Raw genomic sequence first — 22,692 nt, forward strand, 5'->3', positions numbered from 1 at the left:
GTATTATGGACAGCAAACTGTCAGAAAGCTTTTGAGGAGCTGAAGCAGGCCATGTGCTCTGCACCTGTCCTGAAAAGCCCTTGTTACTCTAAAAAATTCTATGTCCAAACTGATGCATCTGAATTAGGAGTAGGGGCAGTCCTATCACAACTTAATTCTGAGGGCCAGGATCAACCTGTTGCTTTTATTAGTAGGAGGTTGACCCCTAGAGAAAAGCGTTGGTCTGCCATAGAGAGGGAGGCCTTTGCTGTGGTCTGGGCACTGAAGAAGTTGAGGCCATACCTGTTTGGCACTCACTTCATTGTTCAGACAGACCACAAACCTCTACTTTGGCTAAAACAAATGAAAGGTGAAAATCCTAAATTGTTGAGGTGGTCCATATCCCTACAGGGAATGGACTATACAGTGGAACATAGACCTGGGAGTAGCCACTCCAATGCAGATGGACTCTCCAGATATTTCCACTTAGACAATGAAGACTCATCAGGTCATGCCTAGTCTTATTGTCCTTCGTTTGGGGGGGGGTTGTGTAGGAAAGTACCATCTTGCCTGGCATGTTACCCCCATTTTTCACTGTATATATGTTGTTTTAGTTGTATGTGTCACTGGGACCCTGGTAACCCAGGGCCCCAGTGCTCATAAGTGTGCCTGAATGTGTTACCTGTGTAGTGACTAACTGTCTCACTGAGGCTCTGCTAATCAGAACCTCAGTGGTTATGCTCTCTCATTTCTTTCCAAATTGTCACTGACAGGCTAGTGACCATTTTTACCAATTTACATTGGCTTACTGGAACACCCTTATAATTCCCTAGTATATGGTACTGAGGTACCCAGGGTATTGGGGTTCCAGGAGATCCCTATGGGCTGCAGCATTTCTTTTGCCACCCATAGGGAGCTCTGACAATTCTTACACAGGCCTGCCACTGCAGCCTGAGTGAAATAACGTCCACGTTATTTCACAGCCATTTTACACTGCACTTAAGTAACTTATAAGTCACCTATATGTCTAACCTTTACCTGGTAAAGGTTAGGTGCAAAGTTACTTAGTGTGAGGGCACCCTGGCACTAGCCAAGGTGCCCCCACATTGTTCAGAGCCAATTCCCTGAACTTTGTGAGTGCGGGGACACCATTACACGCGTGCACTACATATAGGTCACTACCTATATGTAGCTTCACAATGGTAACTCCGAATATGGCCATGTAACATGTCTATGATCATGGAATTGCCCCCTCTATGCCATCCTGGCATAGTTGGCACAATCCCATGATCCCAGTGGTCTGTAGCACAGACCCTGGTACTGCCAAACTGCCCTTCCTGGGGTTTCACTGCAGCTGCTGCTGGTGCCAACCCCTCAGACAGGCATCTGCCCTCCTGGGGTCCAGCCAGGCCTGGCCCAGGATGGCAGAACAAAGAACTTCCTCTGAGAGAGGGTGTGACACCCTCTCCCTTTGGAAAATGGTGTGAAGGCAGGGGAGGAGTAGCCTCCCCCAGCCTCTGGAAATGCTTTGTTGGGCACAGAGGTGCCCAATTCTGCATAAGCCAGTCTACACCGGTTCAGGGACCCCTTAGCCCCTGCTCTGGCGCGAAACTGGACAAAGGAAAGGGGAGTGACCACTCCCCTGACCTGCACCTCCCCTGGGAGGTGTCCAGAGCTCCTCCAGTGTGCTCCAGACCTCTGCCATCTTGGAAACAGAGGTGCTGCTGGCACACTGGACTGCTCTGAGTGGCCAGTGCCACCAGGTGACGTCAGAGACTCCTGCTGATAGGCTCCTTCAGGTGTTAGTAGCCTATCCTCTCTCCTAAGTAGCCAAACCCTCTTTTCTGGCTACTTAGGGTCTCTGTCTCTGGGGAAACTTCAGATAACGAATGCAAGAGCTCATCCGAGTTCCTCTGCATCTCCCTCTTCACCTTCTGATAAGGAAACGACGGCTGACCGCGCTGGAAGCCTGCAAACCTGCAACATAGTAGCAAAGACGACTACTGCAACTCTGTAACGCTGATCCTGCCGCCTTCTCAACTGTTTTCCTGCTTGTGCATGCTGTGGGGGTAGCCTGCCTCCTCTCTGCACCAGAACCTCTGAAGAAATCTCCCGTGGGTCGACGGAATCTTCCCCCTGCAACCGCAGGCACCAAAAAGCTGCATTACCGGTCCCTTGGGTCTCCTCTCAACACGACGAGCGAGGTCCCTCGAATCCAGCGACTCTGTCCAAGTGACCCCCACAGTCCAGTGACTCTTCAGTCCAAGTTTGGTGGAGGTAAGTCCTTGCCTCACCTCGCTGGGCTGCATTGCTGGGAACCGCGACTTTGCAGCTACTCCGGCCCCTGTGCACTTCCGGCGGAAATCCTTTGTGCACAGCCAAGCCTGGGTCCACGGCACTCTAACCTGCATTGCACGACTTTCTAAGTTGGTCTCTGGCGACGTGGGACTCCTTTGTGCAACTTCGGCGAGCACTGTTTCACGCATCCTCGTAGTGCCTGTTTCTGGCACTTCTCCGGGTGCTACCTGCTTCAGTGAGGGCTCTTTGTCTTGCTCGATGTCCCCTCTCTCTACAGGTCCAATTTGCGACCACCTGGTCCCTCCTGGGCCCCAGCAGCGTCCAAAAACGCCAAACGCACGATTTGCGCCTAGCAAGGCTTGTTGGCGTCCTTTCGGCGGGAAAGCACTTCTGCACGACTCTCCAAGGCGAGTGGGATCCGTCCACCAAAGGGGAAGTCTCTAGCCCTTTTCGTTCCTGCAGAAACCTCAGCTTCTTCTGCCCAGTAGAAGCTTCTTTGCACCCGCAGCTGGCATTTCCTGGGCATCTGCCCATCTCCGACTTGCTTGTGACTTTTGGACTTGGTCCCCTTGTTCCACAGGTATCCTAGATTGGAAATCCACCGTTGTTGCATTGTTGGTTTGTGTCTTTCCTGCATTATTCCTCTAACACGACTTCTTTGTCCTTAGGGGAACTTTAGTGCATTTTGCACTCACTTTTCAGGGTCTTGGGGAGGGTTATTTTTCTAACTCTCACTATTTTCTAATAGTCCCAGCGACCCTCTACAAGGTCACATAGGTTTGGGGTCCATTCGTGGTTCGCATTCCACTTTTGGAGTATATGGTTTGTGTTGCCCCTATCCCTATGTTTCCCCATTGCATCCTATTGTAACTATACATTGTTTGCACTGTTTTCTAAGACTATACTGCATATTTTTGCTATTGTGTATATATATCTTGTGTATATTTCCTATCCTCTCACTGAGGGTACACTCTAAGATACTTTGGCATATTGTCATAAAAATAAAGTACCTTTATTTTTAGTATAACTGTGTATTGTGTTTTCTTATGGTATTGTGCATATGACACTAAGTGGTACTGTAGTAGCTTCACACGTCTCCTAGTTCAGCCTAAGCTGCTCTGCTAAGCTACCATTATCTATCAGCCTAAGCTGCTAGACACCCTATACACTAATAAGGGATAACTGGGCCTGGTGCAAGGTGCAAGTACCCCTTGGTACTCAATACAAGCCAGTCCAGCCTCCTACATTGGTTGTGCAGCGGTGGGATAAGTGCTTTGAGACTACTTACCACTCTTGTCATTGTACTTTTCATAAGAGAAAAATATACAAAACAAGGTCAGTGTATATACACATAGCCAAAAAGTTTTGCATTTCCTCTTTTCTAAGTGCTGAAAAGTACTTCTAACTTTCTAAAAAGTTCTAAAAAGTTTTAAAAGTTTTTTTCTCTGTCTTTCTCAAAGCTCTGACAATTTTTTTTCTCTTTTTCTATCACTTTAACTCTCTCTAAAAATGTCTGGCACAGGCCAAAATGTTGATCTGTCCAAACTTGCATATGATCACCTTAGCTGGAAAGGAGCAAGGAGTCTCTGCATAGAGAGAGGTTTGAGTGTAGGGAAGAATCCTTCCTTGGAACTGTTACTTAACATGCTTAGAGAACAAGATAAGGCTATAGGTGCCCCATCTGTTGAAAAAGTACCTAATAGTTCCCAATCTGATTCAGGGACTCCCCCAGGAAAAGATTCAGGAAAGAAACTTCCTAGCCTGCCCATTACTAGACAGTCTAGCATAGTTGGTAATGATGATGAGCCACACCATACAAATAGTGTTATCTCACATCATAGCAAAAGCATTTATTCTCACCATACTGGTAGTAATGTTTCTGTTAGCCAAGCTGTTAGGGTGGCTTCTGTAAGGGACAGGTCTCCTTCTGTTCATTCCCATCATACCTCTGTATCTAGGAATGTCCCTCCCACCAACCCTGATGACAGAATGTTAGAGAGGGAACTCAATAAGTTGAGGGTGGAACAAACCAGACTGAAGCTTAAAATGCAACAGCTGGATTTGGATAGACAGTCTTTTGAACTAGAGAAGGAAAGACAGAAGTTGGGTTTAGAAACCCATGGTGGCAGCAGCAGTATTCCCCATAGTCATCCTGCAAAAGAGCATGATTCCAGGAATCTGCACAAGATAGTTCCCCCTTATAAGGAGGGGGATGACATTAACAAGTGGTTTGCTGCACTTGAGAGGGCCTGTGTTGTACAGGATGTCCCTCAAAGGCAGTGGGCTGCTATCCTATGGCTATCATTTAGTGGAAAAGGTAGGGATAGGCTCCTTACTGTGAAAGAAAATGATGCTAATAATTTCCAAGTTCTTAAGAATGCACTCCTGGATGGTTATGGCTTAACCACTGAACAATACAGGATAAAGTTCAGAGAGACCAAAAAGGAGTCTTCACAAGACTGGGTTGATTTCATTGACCATTCAGTGAAGGCCTTGGAGGGGTGGTTACATGGCAGTAAAGTTACTGATTATGACAGCCTGTATAACTTGATCCTGAGAGAGCATATTCTTAATAATTGTGTGTCTGATTTGTTGCACCAGTACTTGGTGGACTCTGATCTGACCTCTCCCCAAGAATTGGGAAAGAAGGCAGACAAATGGGTCAGAACAAGAGTGAACAGAAAAGTTCATACAGGGGGTGACAAAGATGGCAACAAAAAGAAGGATGGTAAGTCTTCTGACAAGGGTGGGGACAAATCTAAAAATGAGTCTTCATCAGGCCCACAAAAACACTCTGGTGGGGGTGGTGGGCCCAAATCCTCTTTTAATCAGAACAAGGAAAAGAAACCATCGTGCTATTTATGTAAAATAAAAGGCCATTAAACAACAGATCCCAGTTGTCCAAAGAAAGGCACCAATGCTCCTACCACTACAACCCCTACTGCTACCCCTAGTGTCCCTACTAATAGCAGTGGTGGTGGGAGCAAACCTACTAATAGCCAATCCAAGGGAGTAGCTGGGCTCACTATTGGTAACTTAGTTGGGGTTGGCCTTGTTAGGGAGGCCACAGAGGCTGTGTTAGTCTCTGAGGGGGCTATTGATTTAGCCACCTTAGTTGCTTGTCCCCTTAATATGGATAAGTACAAGCAGCTACCCCTAATAAATGGTGTTGAGGTTCAGGCCTACAGGGACACTGGTGCCAGTGTGACTATGGTCATAGAGAAACTGGTCCACCCTGAACAACACCTACTTGGTCACCAGTACCAAGTAACCGATGCTCACAACAACACACTTAGCCACCCCATGGCTGTTGTTAATCTCAACTGGGGGGGGGTTACTGGTCCAAAGAAAGTTGTGGTAGCTTCAGATTTACCTGTAGACTGTCTATTAGGGAATGATTTGGAGACATCAGCTTGGTCAGATGTGGAGTTGGAGGCCCATGCAGCAATGCTGGGCATCCCAGGGCATATTTTTGCTTTGACAAGGGCTCAGGCCAAAAAGCAAAAAGGACAGGGAAGCTTGGATCCTGGAACAATGGACCAAGTGCTCCCTAAAGCTAGGGCTAGTAGAAGCAAACCACTTCCTACTATCCCTCCCTCTACAGTGGATTCTACTTCTGAGGAAGAAGAATTCCCTCCCTGTGCAGAACCTACACCAGAGGAGCTGGAAGCAGACACTGCTGAGCTTTTGGGTGAAGGGGGGCCTGCCAGAGAGGAGCTGAGTGTGGCACAGCAAACCTGTCCCACATTAGAGGGTCTCAGACAGCAAGCTGTCAAACAGGCTAATGGGGATGTCAGTGACTCTCACAGAGTTTACTGGGAGGACAACCTCTTGTACACTGAGCATAGGGATCCTAAACCTGGAGCTGCCAGGAGATTAGTGATTCCTCAGGAGTACAGAAAGTTCCTCCTAACCCTGGCACATGACATTCCCCTAGCTGGGCATCTAGGACAAATGAAAACTTGGGACAGACTGGTTCCATTGTTTCATTGGCCTAGGATGTCTGAGGACACAAAAGAATTTTGTAAGTCCTGTGAAACCTGTCAAGCCAGTGGCAAGACAGGTGGAACTCCAAAGGCACCCCTTACTCCACTGCCTGTGGTTGGGGTACCCTTTGAAAGGGTAGGGGTTGACATAGTTGGCCCCCTTGACCCTCCTACTGCTTCAGGCAATAGGTTTATCTTGGTGGTAGTGGACCATGCCACAAGATATCCTGAAGCAATTCCTTTAAGGACCACTACAGCACCTGCAGTGGCAAAGGCCCTCTTGGGAATATTTTCCAGGGCGGGCTTCCCAAAGGAAGTGGTATCAGACAGGGGAAGCAATTTCATGTCTGCATACTTAAAGGCCATGTGGAAGGAGTGTGGTGTAACATACAAGTTCACAACACCCTATCATCCACAAACAAATGGACTGGTGGAGAGATTTAATAAAACTCTCAAAGGCATGATTATAGGTCTCCCTGAAAAACTCCGCAGGAGATGGGATATCCTTCTACCATGCCTCCTTTTTGCCTACAGGGAGGTACCCCAGAAAGGAGTGGGCTTCAGCCCCTTTGAACTTCTTTTTGGACACCCTGTTAGGGGTCCACTCACACTTGTAAAGGAGGGTTGGGAACAACCTTTAAAAGCTCCTAAGCAGGATATTGTGGATTATGTACTTGGCCTCAGCTCAAGAATGGCTGAGTACATGAAAAAGGCCAGTAAAAATCTTCAGGCCAGCCAAGAGCTCCAGAAGCAATGGCATGATCAGAAGGCTGTTTTGGTTCAGTACCAACCAGGGCAGAAAGTGTGGGTCTTGGAGCCTGTGGCCCCAAGAGCACTCCAAGATAAATGGAGTGGACCCCACACAATTGTTGAAAAGAAGGGAGAAGTCACCTATTTAGTTGACTTAGGCACTGCCAGGAGTCCCCTTAGGGTGCTCCATGTCAACCGCCTGAAACCCTACTATGACAGGGCTGATCTCACCCTGCTCATGGCAACTGATGAGGGACAGGAAGAAGACAGTGATCCTCTACCTGATCTCTTCTCTTCCACAGAACAAGATGCTCTTGTGGAAGGTGTAGTTTTGGCTGATTGTCTTACTGCTGAGCAGAAAGACAATTGCATAAACCTCCTAGATCAATTCTCTGAACTCTTCTCTACTGTGCCAGGTACCACTTCTTGGTGTGAGCACACTATAGATACTGGAGACAGTTTACCTGTCAAAAGTAAGATCTATAGGCAGCCTGACCATGTCAGGGACTGCATAAAGCAAGAGGTCCAGAAAATGTTAGAACTAGGAGTGGTTGAGCACTCTGACAGTCCATGGGCTTCTCCTGTGGTACTGGTACCAAAACCCCATTCCAAAGATGGAAAGAAGGAAATGCGGTTTTGTGTAGACTATAAAGGTCTCAACTTGGTAACCAAAACTGATGCTCACCCTATACCCAGGGCAGATGAGCTCATAGATACACTGGCATCTGCCAAGTATCTAAGCACTTTTGATTTGACTGCAGGGTATTGGCAGATCAAATTGTCAGAAGATGCTAAACCTAAGACTGCATTTTCAACCATTGGAGGACATTACCAGTTTACTGTAATGCCTTTTGGTTTGAAAAATGCACCTGCCACTTTTCAGAGGTTGGTGAACACAGTCCTGCAAGGGCTGGAAGCTTTCAGTGCAGCATATTTGGACTATATAGCTGTCTTTAGCTCCAGCTGGGATGATCACCTGGTCCACCTATGGAAAGTTTTGGAGGCCCTGCAAAAGGCAGGCCTCACTATCAAGGCTTCAAAGTGCCAGATAGGGCAGGGTAAGGTGGTTTATCTGGGACACCTTGTTGGTGGGGAACAGATTGCACCACTACAGGGGAAAATCCAAACAATTATTGATTGGATTCCCCCTACCACTCAGACTCAGGTGAGAGCCTTCCTAGGCCTCACTGGGTATTACAGGAGGTTCATTAAGAACTATGGCTCCATTGCAGCCCCTCTTAATGACCTCACATCCAAGAAAATGCCTAAAAAGGTATTATGGACAGCAAACTGTCAGAAAGCTTTTGAGGAGCTGAAGCAGGCCATGTGCTCTGCACCTGTTCTGAAAAGCCCTTGTTACTCTAAAAAATTCTATGTCCAAACTGATGCATCTGAATTAGGAGTAGGGGCAGTCCTATCACAACTTAATTCTGAGGGCCAGGATCAACCTGTTGCTTTTATTAGTAGGAGGTTGACCCCTAGAGAAAAGCGTTGGTCTGCCATTGAGAGGGAGGCCTTTGCTGTGGTCTGGGCACTGAAGAAGTTGAGGCCATACCTGTTTGGCACTCACTTCATTGTTCAGACAGACCACAAACCTCTACTTTGGCTAAAACAAATGAAAGGTGAAAATCCTAAATTGTTGAGGTGGTCCATATCCCTCCAGGGAATGGACTATACAGTGGAACATAGACCTGGGAGTAGCCACTCCAATGCAGATGGACTCTCCAGATATTTCCACTTAGACAATGAAGACTCATCAGGTCATGGCTAGTCTTATTGTCCTTCGTTTGGGGGGGGGGGGGTTGTGTAGGAAAGTACCATCTTGCCTAGCATGTTACCCCCATTTTTCACTGTATATATGTTGTTTTAGTTGTATGTGTCACTGGGACCCTGGTAACCCAGGGCCCCAGTGCTCATAAGTGTGCCTGAATGTGTTACCTGTGTAGTGACTAACTGTCTCACTGAGGCCCTGCTAATCAGAACCTCAGTGGTTATGATCTCTCATTTCTTTCCAAATTGTCACTAACAGGCTACTGACCATTTTTACCAATTTACATTGGCTTACTGGAACACCCTTATAATTCCCTAGTATATGGTACTGAGGTACCCAGGGTATTGGGGTTCCAGGAGATCCCTATGGGCTGCAGCATTTCTTTTGCCACCCATAGGGAGCTCTGACAATTCTTACACAGGCCTGCCACTGCAGCCTGAGTGAAATAACGTCCACGTTATTTCACAGCCATTTTACACTGCACTTAAGTAACTTATATGTCACCTATATGTCTAACCTTTACCTGGTAAAGGTTAGTTGCAAAGTTACTTAGTGTGAGGGCACCCTGGCACTAGCCAAGGTGCCCCCACATTGTTCAGAGCCAATTCCCTGAACTTTGTGAGTGCGGGGACACCATTACACGCATGCACTACATATAGGTCACTACCTATATGTAGCTTCACAATGGTAACTCCGAATATGGCCATGTAACATGTCTATGATCATGGAATTGCCCCCTCTATGCCATCCTGGCATAGTTGGCACAATCCCATGATCCCAGTGGTCTGTAGCACAGACCCTGGTACTGCCAAACTGCCCTTCCTGGGGTTTCACTGCAGCTGCTGCTGCTGCCAACCCCTCAGACAGGCATCTGCCCTCCTGGGGTCCAGCCAGGCCTGGCCCAGGATGGCAGAACAAAGAACTTCCTCTGAGAGAGGGTGTGACACCCTCTCCCTTTGGAAAATGGTGTGAAGGCAGGGGAGGAGTAGCCTCCCCCAGCCTCTGGAAATGCTTTGTTGGGCACAGATGTGCCCAATTCTGCATAAGCCAGTCTACACCGGTTCAGGGGACCCCTTAGCCCTGCTCTGGTGCGAAACTGGACAAAGGAAAGGGGAGTGACCACTCCCCTGACCTGCACCTCCCCTGGGAGGTGTCCAGAGCTCCTCCAGTGTGCTCCAGACCTCTGCCATCTTGGAAACAGAGGTGCTGCTGGCACACTGGACTGCTCTGAGTGGCCAGTGCCACCAGGTGACGTCAGAGACTCCTTGTGATAGGCTCCTTCAGGTGTTGCTAGCCTATCCTCTCTCCTAGGTAGCCAAACCCTCTTTTCTGGCTATTTAGGGTCTCTGTCTCTGGGGAAACTTTAGATAACGAATGCAAGAGCTCAGCCGAGTTCCTCTGCATCTCTCTCTTCACCTTCTGATAAGGAATCGACTGCTGACCGCGCTGGAAGCCTGCAAAACTGCAACAAAGTAGCTAAGACGACTACTGCAACTCTGTAACGCTGATCCTGCCGCCTTCTCGACTGTTTTCCTGTTTGTGCATGCTGTGGGGGTAGTCTGCCTCCTCTCTGCACCAGAAGCTCCGAAGAAATCTCCTGTGGGTCGACGGAATCTTCCCCCTGCAACCGCAGGCACCAAAAAGCTGCATTACCGGTCCCTTGGGTCTCCTCTCAGCACGACGAGAGAGGTCCCTCGAATCCAGCAACTCTGTCCAAGTGGCCCCCACAGTCCAGTGACTCTTCAGTCCAAGTTTGGTGGAGGTAAGTCCTTGCCTCACCTCGCTAGACTGCATTGCTGGGAACCGCGACTTTTGCAGCTACTCCGGCCTCTGTGCACTTCCGGCGGAAATCCTTTGTGCACAGTCCAGCCTGGGTCCACGGCACTCTAACCTGCATTGCACGACCTCCTAAGTTGTTCTCCGGCGACGTGGGACTTCTTTGTGCGACTTCGGGTGAGCACCGTTTCATGCATCCTCGTAGTGCCTGTTTCTGGCACTTCTCCGGGTGCTACCTGCTGCTGAGAGGGCTCCTTGTCTTGCTCGACGTCCCCTCTCTCTCCTGGTCCAATTTGCGACCTCCTGGTCCCTCCAGGGCCACAGCAGCATCCAAAAACGCTAACCGCACGATTTGCAGCTAGCAAGGCTTGTTGGCGTTCTTTCGGCGGGAAAATACTTCTGCACGACTCTCCACGGCGAGAGGGATCCGTCCACCAAAGGGGAAGTCTCTAGCCCTTTTCGTTCCTGCAGAAACCTCAGCTTCTTCTGTCCAGTAGAAGCTTCTTTGCACCCACAGCTGGCATTTCCTGGGCATCTGCCCATCTCCGAATTGCTTGTGACTTTTGGACTTGGTCCCCTTGTTCCACAGGTACCCTAGATTGGAAATCCACAGTTGTTGCATTGTTGGTTTGTGTCTTTCCTTCATTATTCCTCTAACACGACTTCTTTGTCCTTAGGGGAACTTTAGTGCACTTTGCACTCACTTTTCAGGGTCTTGGGGTGGGCTATTTTTCTAACCCTCACTATTTTCTAATAGTCCCAGCGACCCTCTACAAGGTCACATAGGTTTGGGGTCCATTCGTGGTTCGCATTCCACTTTTGGAGTATATGGTTTGTGTTGCCCCTATCCCTATGTTTCCCCATTGCATCCTATTGTAACTATACATTGTTTGCACTGTTTTCTAAGACTATACTGCATATTTTTGTTATTGTGTATATATATCTTGTGTATATTTCCTATCCTCTCACTGAGGGTACACTCTAAGATACTTTGGCATATTGTCATAAAAATAAAGTACCTTTATTTTTAGTATAACTGTGTATTGTGTTTTCTTATGGTATTGTGCATATGACACTAAGTGGTACTGTAGTAGCTTCACACGTCTCCTAGTTCAGCCTAAGCTGCTCTGCTAAGCTACCATTATCTATCAGCCTAAGCTGCTAGACACCCTATACACTAATAAGGGATAACTGGGCCTGGTGCAAGGTGCAAGTACCCCTTGGTACTCACTACAAGCCAGTCCAGCCTCCTACAGACACCATGCCCTGTCCTGACCTGTCCTTCAGTTTCTGGCCCTTCCCCACCTTTGATGATGGCGCAGCTGTCTTGCCACTATCCCCTTTCGTTTTCCCTGACCCCTTGAAGGCAGGTGTTTTCTGCTTCTCCCTCTGGGATGTGGGCAACTTTTTTAGCTTGGCAGGTGGCGGAATGTCCTTGCCCTCGCTCCGTGGCACACTGGCAGCCCTGATGTTTGGCGCACTCCAATAGCCCGCAGTTTCTGGCACCACTGTGCCTGAGGATGTGGTGGCTGAGGAGAAGTGTGGCACAATGGTTAGAGCAGCAGACCCTGATGCAGAGATCTGCCCCGGGACCAGGGTTCAATTCCCACCTCGGCGGGTCTTGGGCTCAATTCCCTTGGACCAGATAATTCTCGCCTCAGTGCCTAATCTAATTAGTGATTCCCACTCTGTAACTCTGGGCAATAGCTTGCTTAATCTCCACAATGGCTCTCACAATGCTTGGAAGCCTGGCTTCACCCTGGGGCTGTCCAGGAGTGGGTGCCTCATAGGGAAAAGCCAAGAGGGGTTCCACAGTGGTAGGCGTACAGTGCCTTGAGACCCTAACGGTTGAGTAGTGTGCTATACAAGTGTGAAGTTTACAGGTGCTGGGTTGGGACCGGGAAAGCCTGGCCCTAGCAGACAGACGGGGAGGAGGTGTAGGGAAGAGGTCGATATTAGCCAGGAAAAGTTTTTGTTAGACACACTGGGACGGGTAGATGGAGGGGGTTTGGTAGTGGTTGTAGGAGGTGTCCGTCTGCTGAATTTGGGTGAATGTGCATGGGCTGTAGGCTGTTGTGAGGTGGATGGCTGTTTGGTGGGTGTGTGCCTGCGTTTGTGTACTTTGGGAGGAGGGCTCACTGATACAATGGGAGAGGACACAGGGGATGTGTGAATGGTAGTGGGGTGGTGAGTGCACGTGAGTGGTGTGTGGTGATGGGCGTGCTGGTGATGGAGGTAATGGCTGAAGATGTAGTGCATGCAGGTGTGAGTGGAGATGAGACAGGGAGGGAGGAGGGAGACGTGGAGGAGGGGGATACAGTGGAGGCAGTGGATGTTGGTATGTCTGCATGGGTATGATGCTTGTGTGAGTGCCTGAGGGATGTGTGGTGCTTATGGTTGCCTGAGCCACTTTTGTGTGTTGAGGTGTGTGCATGCTGGTCTGATGGTGTGCTTGGCATAGGCTGAGGTACAGGGGATTGGGTCTGGGTGGAGGAAGTTGGAGGGGGGAGGCTGGACACAGGGGCAATGGCTGCCATCAGTGCTGAGGCCAGAGCCTGAAATGCTCTCTGTTGGGCCACCTGGCCAGAATGAATGCCCTCCAGGTATGCATTTGTTTGTTGCAAATGCCTCTCAACACCCTGGATGGCTTTCAGAATAGTAGACTGCCCAACAGTGAGGGATCTCAGGAGGTCAATAGCCTCCTCACTGACGGCAGCAGGGCTGACTGGGGCAGGGCCTGAGGTGCCTGGGGTGAAGGAGATGCCCACCCTCCTGGGTGAGCGGGCACAGGACACACGCTGAAGGGCTGCCGGGAGGGTGGTGCTGGTAAGGGGGGTGGCGTCCGTACCTGTTGATGCGGGGGGCACATAGGGGCCCGCCACCACAAGGGAGCTCCCATCAGAGGAGGAGTCGCTGTCACTGGTGTCTGCTCCTGTCCCCGCCGTGGAGCTCCCCTCGCCCTCCATCCCACTGGTGGCTTCAGACTCCATAGTTTCGCCCTCAAGGGACAAGTGGGACGCAGCTCTCTCCTGCTCCGGTGCCACTGCTCCTCCGCCTGATGATGCTATTGGACACAAGAACAGGGAGACCACAAAAAGGGTGGGGGGAAGACAGAAGAAAGACATGTTCAGTGTATGCAACACCACTACAGTTGGCAGACACTACAGGCACAGCAGCCCTCTGCACTACGCCATGCACTTATTGTTCGTAGATTATTCACATGCCCGTGGGGTACAAGGCCTAAGCCCGATTGCTGCACAAATGGAAGTCACAGGAGCCTGACTAGGTGCAGATTGCTCTAACCACTAGTGGGGTTGGAGTTCCACTGAACCTGCCTCTCAAGGAACCTTGCCTACCAAGCTCGCCCTGGCCTAGGGGAACCCACTACCCACCCCCCCACCCAGACACCTCTTAATGCGCGCAGAGTCAGATGAATGGGACTGTACTCACCCCCTTGTGGCTGCTGTGATGCCCTCAAGCACCGATATAACTCCGGATACGCCACCACAAGGATCTGGAACATCAGGGGGGTCATGGTGCGACGGGCACCCCTCCCACGTTGGGAGGCCATACCCATCTGGGCCTCCGCCGTCTTCTTGCTCCAGCGGCAAATGTCCTCCCATCTTTTACGGCAGTGGGTGCTCCGTCTGTGGTGGACCCCCAGGGTCCGGACGTCCTTGGCGATGGCACGCCAAATATCCTTCTTCTGGTGGGCGCTGACCTAGAGGAACAGTACAGGGGAAAAAGATGATCTTTACCCATCCGGACCGTCATACTCATTGGCCCACGTTCCCACCCTTGCCCTGACGCACATACACTCCCCGTCCGCTCATGCAGGCCTCAGTCCCCCCCCCCATGTATCTTCCATCCACACCACTCCAAACAGGCATTGCTCATGCAGCATGGTCACAGTGTACTCACCTGTTTGTCTGGAGGACCGAACAGTTGTATGTACTGGAGGAGGACCCCATGCACTAATTTCTCCAACTCCTCCGAAGTGAAGGCAGGGGCCCTTTTCCAAGACACATGAGCCATCGTCGCTTCCAGACTGAGGTCACAGCAGCACTTGCAGTGTAGGTCCTCTCCTGTTGAAGGTCAGGTATCAATTGAGTGAACAGACAGAAAATGGCGGTCATTTCCGCGGCGGTGCGTACCGTCACCGCCGGCGTACATCACCATTGGCTCCTCGGACCCTTAGGGTCCAATGTTAACCAATGCAGGATTGCACCGTGGTCTTCGACCGTCTACCGCAACGGTGTAGAACGCCAGCGCAGTTACCTCATATCCCACCTTACAGGTCAGGCAGCCGCCATTTCAGAGGGCCACATGGCATTAATAATAACTGCGTCACACCTATCTAGGCCTTGCATACACACAGTAAAAGGCACATTGCGGAATAATAAATGTGTGAAAATGACATTTTGTGTTACCTCAGTGTAGGCTGACTCTCTGCTCGCTGTTCTCCTCCATAGGGCACGTCCGCTGGGGCAGGTGATGAGATGGCGGCATCCTCCAGTGTACAGAGCGCTGGTGGACCTGTTGACAATGGAAGAGAGACAGGTAATAGTCACTGTAGGAGGCTGGACTGGCTTGTAGTGAGTACCAAGGGGTACTTGCACCTTGCACCAGGCCCAGTTATCCCTTATTAGTGTATAGGGTGTCTAGCAGCTTAGGCTGATAGATAATGGTAGCTTAGCAGAGCAGCTTAGGCTGAACTAGGAGACGTGTGGAGCTACTACAGTACCACAAGTGTCACTTGCACAATATCATAAGAAAACACAATACACAGTTATACTAAAAATAAAGGTACTTTATTTTTATGACAATATGCCAAAGTATCTTAGAGTGTACCCTCAGTGAGAGGATAGGAAATATACACAAGATATATATACACAATACCAAAAATATGCAGTATAGTCTTAGAAAACAGTGCAAACAATGTATAGTTACAATAGGATGCAATGGGGACACATAGGGATAGGGGCAACACAAACCATATACTCCAAAAGTGGAATGTGAACCACAAATGGACCCCAAACCTATGTGACCTTGTAGAGGGTCGCTGGGACTATTAGAAAATAGTGAGAGTTAGAAAAATAACCCTCCCCAAGACCCTGAAAAGTGAGTGCAAAGTGCACTAAAGTTCCCCTAAGGACAAAGAAGTCGTGTTAGAGGAATAATGCAGGAAAGACACAAACCAACAATGCAACAACTGTGGATTTCCAACCTAGGGTACCTGTGGAACAAGGGGACCAAGTCCAAAAGTCACAAGCAAGTCGGAGATGGGCATATGCCCAGGAAATGCCAGCTGTGGATGGAAAGAAGCTTCTACTGGACAGAAGAAGCTGAGGTTTCTGCAAGAACGAAAAGGGCTAGAGACTTCCCCTTTGGTGGACGCATCCCTCTCGCCGTGGAGAGTCGTGCAGAAGTCTTTTCCCGCCGAAAGAACGCCAACAAGCCTTGCTAGCTGCAAATCGTGCGGTTAGTGTTTTTGGACGCTGCTGCGGCCCAGGAGGGACCAGGAGGTTGCAAATTGGACCAGGAGAGAGAGGGGACGTCGAGCAAGACAAGGAGCCCTCTCAGCAGCAGGTAGCACCCGGAGTAGTGCCAGAAACAGGCACTACGAGGATGCGTGAAACGGTGCTCACCCGAAGTCAGAGGGCCACATGGCATTAATAATAACTGCGTCACACCTATCTAGGCCTTGCATACACACAGTAAAAGGCACATTGCGGAATAATAAATGTGTGAAAATGACATTTTGTGTTACCTCAGTGTAGGCTGACTCTCTGCTCGCTGTTCTCCTCCATAGGGCACGTCCGCTGGGGCAGGTGATGAGATGGCGGCATCCTCCAGTGTACAGAGCGCTGGTGGACCTGTTGACAATGGAAGAGAGACAGGTAATAGTCACTGTAGGAGGCTGGACTGGCTTGTAGTGAGTACCAAGGGGTACTTGCACCTTGCACCAGGCCCAGTTATCCCTTATTAGTGTATAGGGTGTCTAGCAGCTTAGGCTGATAGATAATGGTAGCTTAGCAGAGCAGCTTAGGCTGAACTAGGAGACGTGTGGAGCTACTACAGTACCACAAGTGTCACTTGCACAATATCATAAGAAAACACAATACACAGTTATACTAAAAATAAAGGTACTTTATTTTTATGACAATATGCCAAAGTATCTTAGAGTGTACCCTCAGTGAGAGGATAGGAAATATACACAAGATATATATACACAATACCAAAAATATGCAGTATAGTCTTAGAAAACAGTGCAAACAATGTATAGTTACAATAGGATGCAATGGGGACACATAGGGATAGGGGCAACACAAACCATATACTCCAAAAGTGGAATGTGAACCACAAATGGACCCCAAACCTATGTGCCCTTGTAGAGGGTCGCTGGGACTATTAGAAAATAGTGAGAGTTAGAAAAATAACCCTCCCCAAGACCCTGAAAAGTGAGTGCAAAGTGCACTAAAGTTCCCCTAAGGACAAAGAAGTTGTGTTAGAGGAATAATGCAGGAAAGACACAAACCAACAATGCAACCACTGTGGATTTCCAACCTAGGGTACCTGTGGAACAAGGGGACCAAGTCCAAAAGTCACAAGCAAGTCGGAGATGGGCATATGCCCAGGAAATGCCAGCTGTGGATGCAAAGAAGCTTCTACTGGACAGAAGAAGCTGAGGTTTCTGCAAGAACGAAAAGGGCTAGAGACTTCCCCTTTGGTGGACGCATCCCTCTCGCCGTGGAGAGTCGTGCAGAAGTGTTTTCCCGCCGAAAGAACGCCAACAAGCCTTGCTAGCTGCAAATCGTGCGGTTAGTGTTTTTGGACGCTGCTGCGGCCCAGGAGGGACCAGGAGGTTGCAAATTGGACCAGGAGAGAGAGGGGACGTCGAGCAAGACAAGGAGCCCTCTCAGCAGCAGGTAGCACCTGGAGTAGTGCCAGAAACAGGCACTACGAGGATGCGTGAAACGGTGCTCACCCGAAGTCAGAGGGCCACATGGCATTAATAATAACTGCGTCACACCTATCTAGGCCTTGCATACACACAGTAAAAGGCACATTGCGGAATAATAAATGTGTGAAAATGACATTTTGTGTTACCTCAGTGTAGGCTGACTCTCTGCTCGCTGTTCTCCTCCATAGGGCACGTCCGCTGGGGCAGGTGATGAGATGGCGGCATCCTCCAGTGTACAGAGCGCTGGTGGACCTGTTGACAATGGAAGAGAGACAGGTAATAGTCACTGTAGGAGGCTGGACTGGCTTGTAGTGAGTACCAAGGGGTACTTGCACCTTGCACCAGGCCCAGTTATCCCTTATTAGTGTATAGGGTGTCTAGCAGCTTAGGCTGATAGATAATGGTAGCTTAGCAGAGCAGCTTAGGCTGAACTAGGAGACGTGTGGAGCTACTACAGTACCACAAGTGTCACTTGCACAATATCATAAGAAAACACAATACACAGTTATACTAAAAATAAAGGTACTTTATTTTTATGACAATATGCCAAAGTATCTTAGAGTGTACCCTTAGTGAGAGGATAGGAAATATACACAAGATATATATACACAATACCAAAAATATGCAGTATAGTCTTAGAAAACAGTGCAAACAATGTATAGTTACAATAGGATGCAATGGGGACACATAGGGATAGGGGCAACACAAACCATATACTCCAAAAGTGGAATGTGAACCACAAATGGACCCCAAACCTATGTGACCTTGTAGAGGGTCGCTGGGACTATTAGAAAATAGTGAGAGTTAGAAAAATAACCCTCCCCAAGACCCTGAAAAGTGAGTGCAAAGTGCACTAAAGTTCCCCTAAGGACAAAGAAGTCGTGTTAGAGGAATAATGCAGGAAAGACACAAACCAACAATGCAACAACTGTGGATTTCCAACCTAGGGTACCTGTGGAACAAGGGGACCAAGTCCAAAAGTCACAAGCAAGTCGGAGATGGGCATATGCCCAGGAAATGCCAGCTGTGGATGCAAAGAAGCTTCTACTGGACAGAAGAAGCTGAGGTTTCTGCAAGAACGAAAAGGGCTAGAGACTTCCCCTTTGGTGGACGCATTGCTCTCGCCGTGGAGAGTCGGGCAGAAGTGTTTTCCCGCCGAAAGAACGCCAACAAGCCTTGCTAGCTGCAAATCGTGCGGTTAGTGTTTTTGGACGCTGCTGCGGCCCAGGAGGGACCAGGAGGTTGCAAATTGGACCAGGAGAGAGAGGGGACGTCGAGCAAGACAAGGAGCCCTCTCAGCAGCAGGTAGCACCCGGAGTAGTGCCAGAAACAGGCACTACGAGGATGCGTGAAACGGTGCTCACCCGAAGTCGCACAAAGAAGTCCCACGTCGCCGGAGAACAACTTAGGAGGTCGTGCAATGCAGGTTAGAGTGCCGTGGACCCAGGCTGGACTGTGCACAAAGGATTTCCGCCGGAAGTGCACGGAGGCCGGAGTAGCTGCAAAAGTCGCGGTTCCCAGTAATGCAGTCTAGCGAGGTGAGGCAAGGACTTACCTCCACCAAACTTGGACTGAAGAGTCACTGGACTGTGGGGGCCACTTGGACAGAGTTGCTGGATTCGAGGGACCTCGCTCGTCGTGCTGAGAGGAGACCCAAGGGACCGGTAATGCAGCTTCTTGGTGCCTGCGGTTGCAGGGGGAAGATTCCGTCGACCCACGGGAGATTTCTTCGGAGCTTCTAGTGCAGAGAGGAGGCAGACTACCCCCACAGCATGCACCACCAGGAAAACAGTCGAGAAGGCGGCAGGATCAGCGTTACAGTGTTGCAGTAGTCGTCTTAGCTACATTTGTAGTGACTAACTGTCTCACTGAGGCTCTGCTAATCAGAACCTCAGTGGTTATGCTCTCTCATTTCTTTCCAAATTGTCACTAACAGGCTAGTGACCATTTTTACCAATTTACATTGGCTTACTGGAACAACCTTATAATTCCCTAGTATATGGTACTAAGGTACCCAGGGTATTGGGGTTCCAGGAAATCCCTATGGGCTGCAGCATTTCTTTTGCCACCCATAGGGAGCTCTGACAATTCTTACACAGGCCTGCCACTGCAGCCTGAGTGAAATAACATCCACTTTATTTCACAGCCATTTTACACTGCACTTAAGTAACTTATAAGTCACCTATATGTCTAACCTTTACCTGGTAAAGGTTAGGTGCAAAGTTACTTAGTGTGAGGGCACCCTGGCACTAGCCAAAGTGCCCCCACATTGTTCAGAGCCAATTCCCTGAACTTTGTGAGTGCGGGGACACCATTACACGCGTGCACTACATATAGGTCACTACCTATATGTAGCTTCACAATGGTAACTCCGAATATGGCCATGTAACATGTCTATGATCATGGAATTGCCCCCTCTATGCCATCCTGGCATAGTTGGCACAATCCCATGATCCCAGTGGTCTGTAGCACAGACCCTGGTACTGCCAAACTGCCCTTCCTGGGGTTTCACTGCAGCTGCTGCTGCTGCCAACCCCTCAGACAGGCATCTGCCCTCCTGGGGTCCAGCCAGGCCTGGCCCAGGATGGCAGAACAAAGAACTTCCTCTGAGAGAGGGTGTGACACCCTCTCCCTTTGGAAAATGGTGTGAAGGCAGGGGAGGAGTAGCCTCCCCCAGCCTCTGGAAATGCTTTGTTGGGCACAGATGTGCCCAATTCTGCATAAGCCAGTCTACACCGGTTCAGGGGACCCCTTAGCCCTGCTCTGGTGCGAAACTGGACAAAGGAAAGGGGAGTGACCACTCCCCTGACCTGCACCTCCCCTGGGAGGTGTCCAGAGCTCCTCCAGTGTGCTCCAGACCTCTGCCATCTTGGAAACAGAGGTGCTGCTGGCACACTGGACTGCTCTGAGTGGCCAGTGCCACCAGGTGACGTCAGAGACTCCTTGTGATAGGCTCCTTCAGGTGTTGCTAGCCTATCCTCTCTCCTAGGTAGCCAAACCCTCTTTTCTGGCTATTTAGGGTCTCTGTCTCTGGGGAAACTTTAGATAACGAATGCAAGAGCTCAGCCGAGTTCCTCTGCATCTCTCTCTTCACCTTCTGATAAGGAATCGACTGCTGACCGCGCTGGAAGCCTGCAAAACTGCAACAAAGTAGCTAAGACGACTACTGCAACTCTGTAACGCTGATCCTGCCGCCTTCTCGACTGTTTTCCTGTTTGTGCATGCTGTGGGGGTAGTCTGCCTCCTCTCTGCACCAGAAGCTCCGAAGAAATCTCCTGTGGGTCGACGGAATCTTCCCCCTGCAACCGCAGGCACCAAAAAGCTGCATTACCGGTCCCTTGGGTCTCCTCTCAGCACGACGAGAGAGGTCCCTCGAATCCAGCAACTCTGTCCAAGTGGCCCCCACAGTCCAGTGACTCTTCAGTCCAAGTTTGGTGGAGGTAAGTCCTTGCCTCACCTCGCTAGACTGCATTGCTGGGAACCGCGACTTTTGCAGCTACTCCGGCCTCTGTGCACTTCCGGCGGAAATCCTTTGTGCACAGTCCAGCCTGGGTCCACGGCACTCTAACCTGCATTGCACGACCTCCTAAGTTGTTCTCCGGCGACGTGGGACTTCTTTGTGCGACTTCGGGTGAGCACCGTTTCATGCATCCTCGTAGTGCCTGTTTCTGGCCCTTCTCTGGGTGCTACCTGCTGCTGAGAGGGCTCCTTGTCTTGCTCGACGTCCCCTCTCTCTCCTGGTCCAATTTGCGACCTCCTGGTCCCTCCAGGGCCACAGCAGCATCCAAAAACGCTAACCGCACGATTTGCAGCTAGCAAGGCTTGTTGGCGTTCTTTCGGCGGGAAAATACTTCTGCACGACTCTCCACGGCGAGAGGGATCCGTCCACCAAAGGGGAAGTCTCTAGCCCTGTTCGTTCCTGCAGAAACCTCAGCTTCTTCTGTCCAGTAGAAGCTTCTTTGCACCCACAGCTGGCATTTCCTGGGCATCTGCCCATCTCCGACTTGCTTGTGACTTTTGGACTTGGTCCCCTTGTTCCACAGGTACCCTAGATTGGAAATCCACAGTTGTTGCATTGTTGGTTTGTGTCTTTCCTTCATTATTCCTCTAACACGACTTCTTTGTCCTTAGGGGAACTTTAGTGCACTTTGCACTCACTTTTCAGGGTCTTGGGGTGGGCTATTTCTCTAACCCTCACTATTTTCTAATAGTCCCAGCGACCCTCTACAAGGTCACATAGGTTTGGGGTCCATTCGTGGTTCGCATTCCACTTTTGGAGTATATGGTTTGTGTTGCCCCTATCCCTATGTTTCCCCATTGCATCCTATTGTAACTATACATTGTTTGCACTGTTTTCTAAGACTATACTGCATATTTTTGTTATTGTGTATATATATCTTGTGTATATTTCCTATCCTCTCACTGAGGGTACACTCTAAGATACTTTGGCATATTGTCATAAAAATAAAGTACCTTTATTTTTAGTATAACTGTGTATTGTGTTTTCTTATGGTATTGTGCATATGACACTAAGTGGTACTGTAGTAGCTTCACACGTCTCCTAGTTCAGCCTAAGCTGCTCTGCTAAGCTACCATTATCTATCAGCCTAAGCTGCTAGACACCCTATACACTAATAAGGGATAACTGGGCCTGGTGCAAGGTGCAAGTACCCCTTGGTACTCACTACAAGCCAGTCCAGCCTCCTACAGACACCATGCCCTGTCCTGACCTGTCCTTCAGTTTCTGGCCCTTCCCCACCTTTGATGATGGCGCAGCTGTCTTGCCACTATCCCCTTTCGTTTTCCCTGACCCCTTGGTGGCAGGTGTTTTCTGCTTCTCCCTCTGGGATGTGGGCAACTTTTTTAGCTTGGCAGGTGGCGGAATGTCCTTGCCCTCGCTCCGTGGCACACTGGCAGCCCTGATGTTTGGCGCACTCCAATAGCCCGCAGTTTCTGGCACCACTGTGCCTGAGGATGTGGTGGCTGAGGAGAAGTGTGGCACAATGGTTAGAGCAGCAGACCCTAATGCAGAGATCTGCCCCGGGACCAGGGTTCAATTCCCACCTCGGCGGGTCTTGGGCTCAATTCCCTTGGACCAGATAATTCTCGCCTCAGTGCCTAATCTAATTAGTGATTCCCACTCTGTAACTCTGGGCAATAGCTTGCTT

At 49.6% G+C, this 22,692-nt stretch overlaps 1 protein-coding gene across 4 annotated transcripts in view; it reads right to left on the bottom strand.

Moving 5' to 3' along the window:
* The window catches only part of LOC138248972 (uncharacterized), a 268,238-nt gene that overhangs the window by 202,455 nt on the left and 43,091 nt on the right, over positions 1–22,692 (bottom strand). For 3 of the 4 annotated variants that reach the window (XR_011194683.1, XM_069203021.1, XM_069203022.1), the window contains 3 exons: positions 17,671–17,776; positions 16,331–16,436; positions 14,991–15,096 (listed from right to left, as the gene is read on the bottom strand). The gene's annotated coding sequence lies outside the window, so the exon portion shown is untranslated. Of the gene's footprint in view, positions 1–14,990; positions 15,097–16,330; positions 16,437–17,670; positions 17,877–22,692 lie in introns of those variants that run through there. The other variant, XM_069203023.1, reaches the window with a different exon arrangement.

Source organism: Pleurodeles waltl, chromosome 8, assembly GCF_031143425.1.
Source record: "Pleurodeles waltl isolate 20211129_DDA chromosome 8, aPleWal1.hap1.20221129, whole genome shotgun sequence".
NCBI classification, from domain to species: Eukaryota; Metazoa; Chordata; class Amphibia; order Caudata; family Salamandridae; genus Pleurodeles; species Pleurodeles waltl.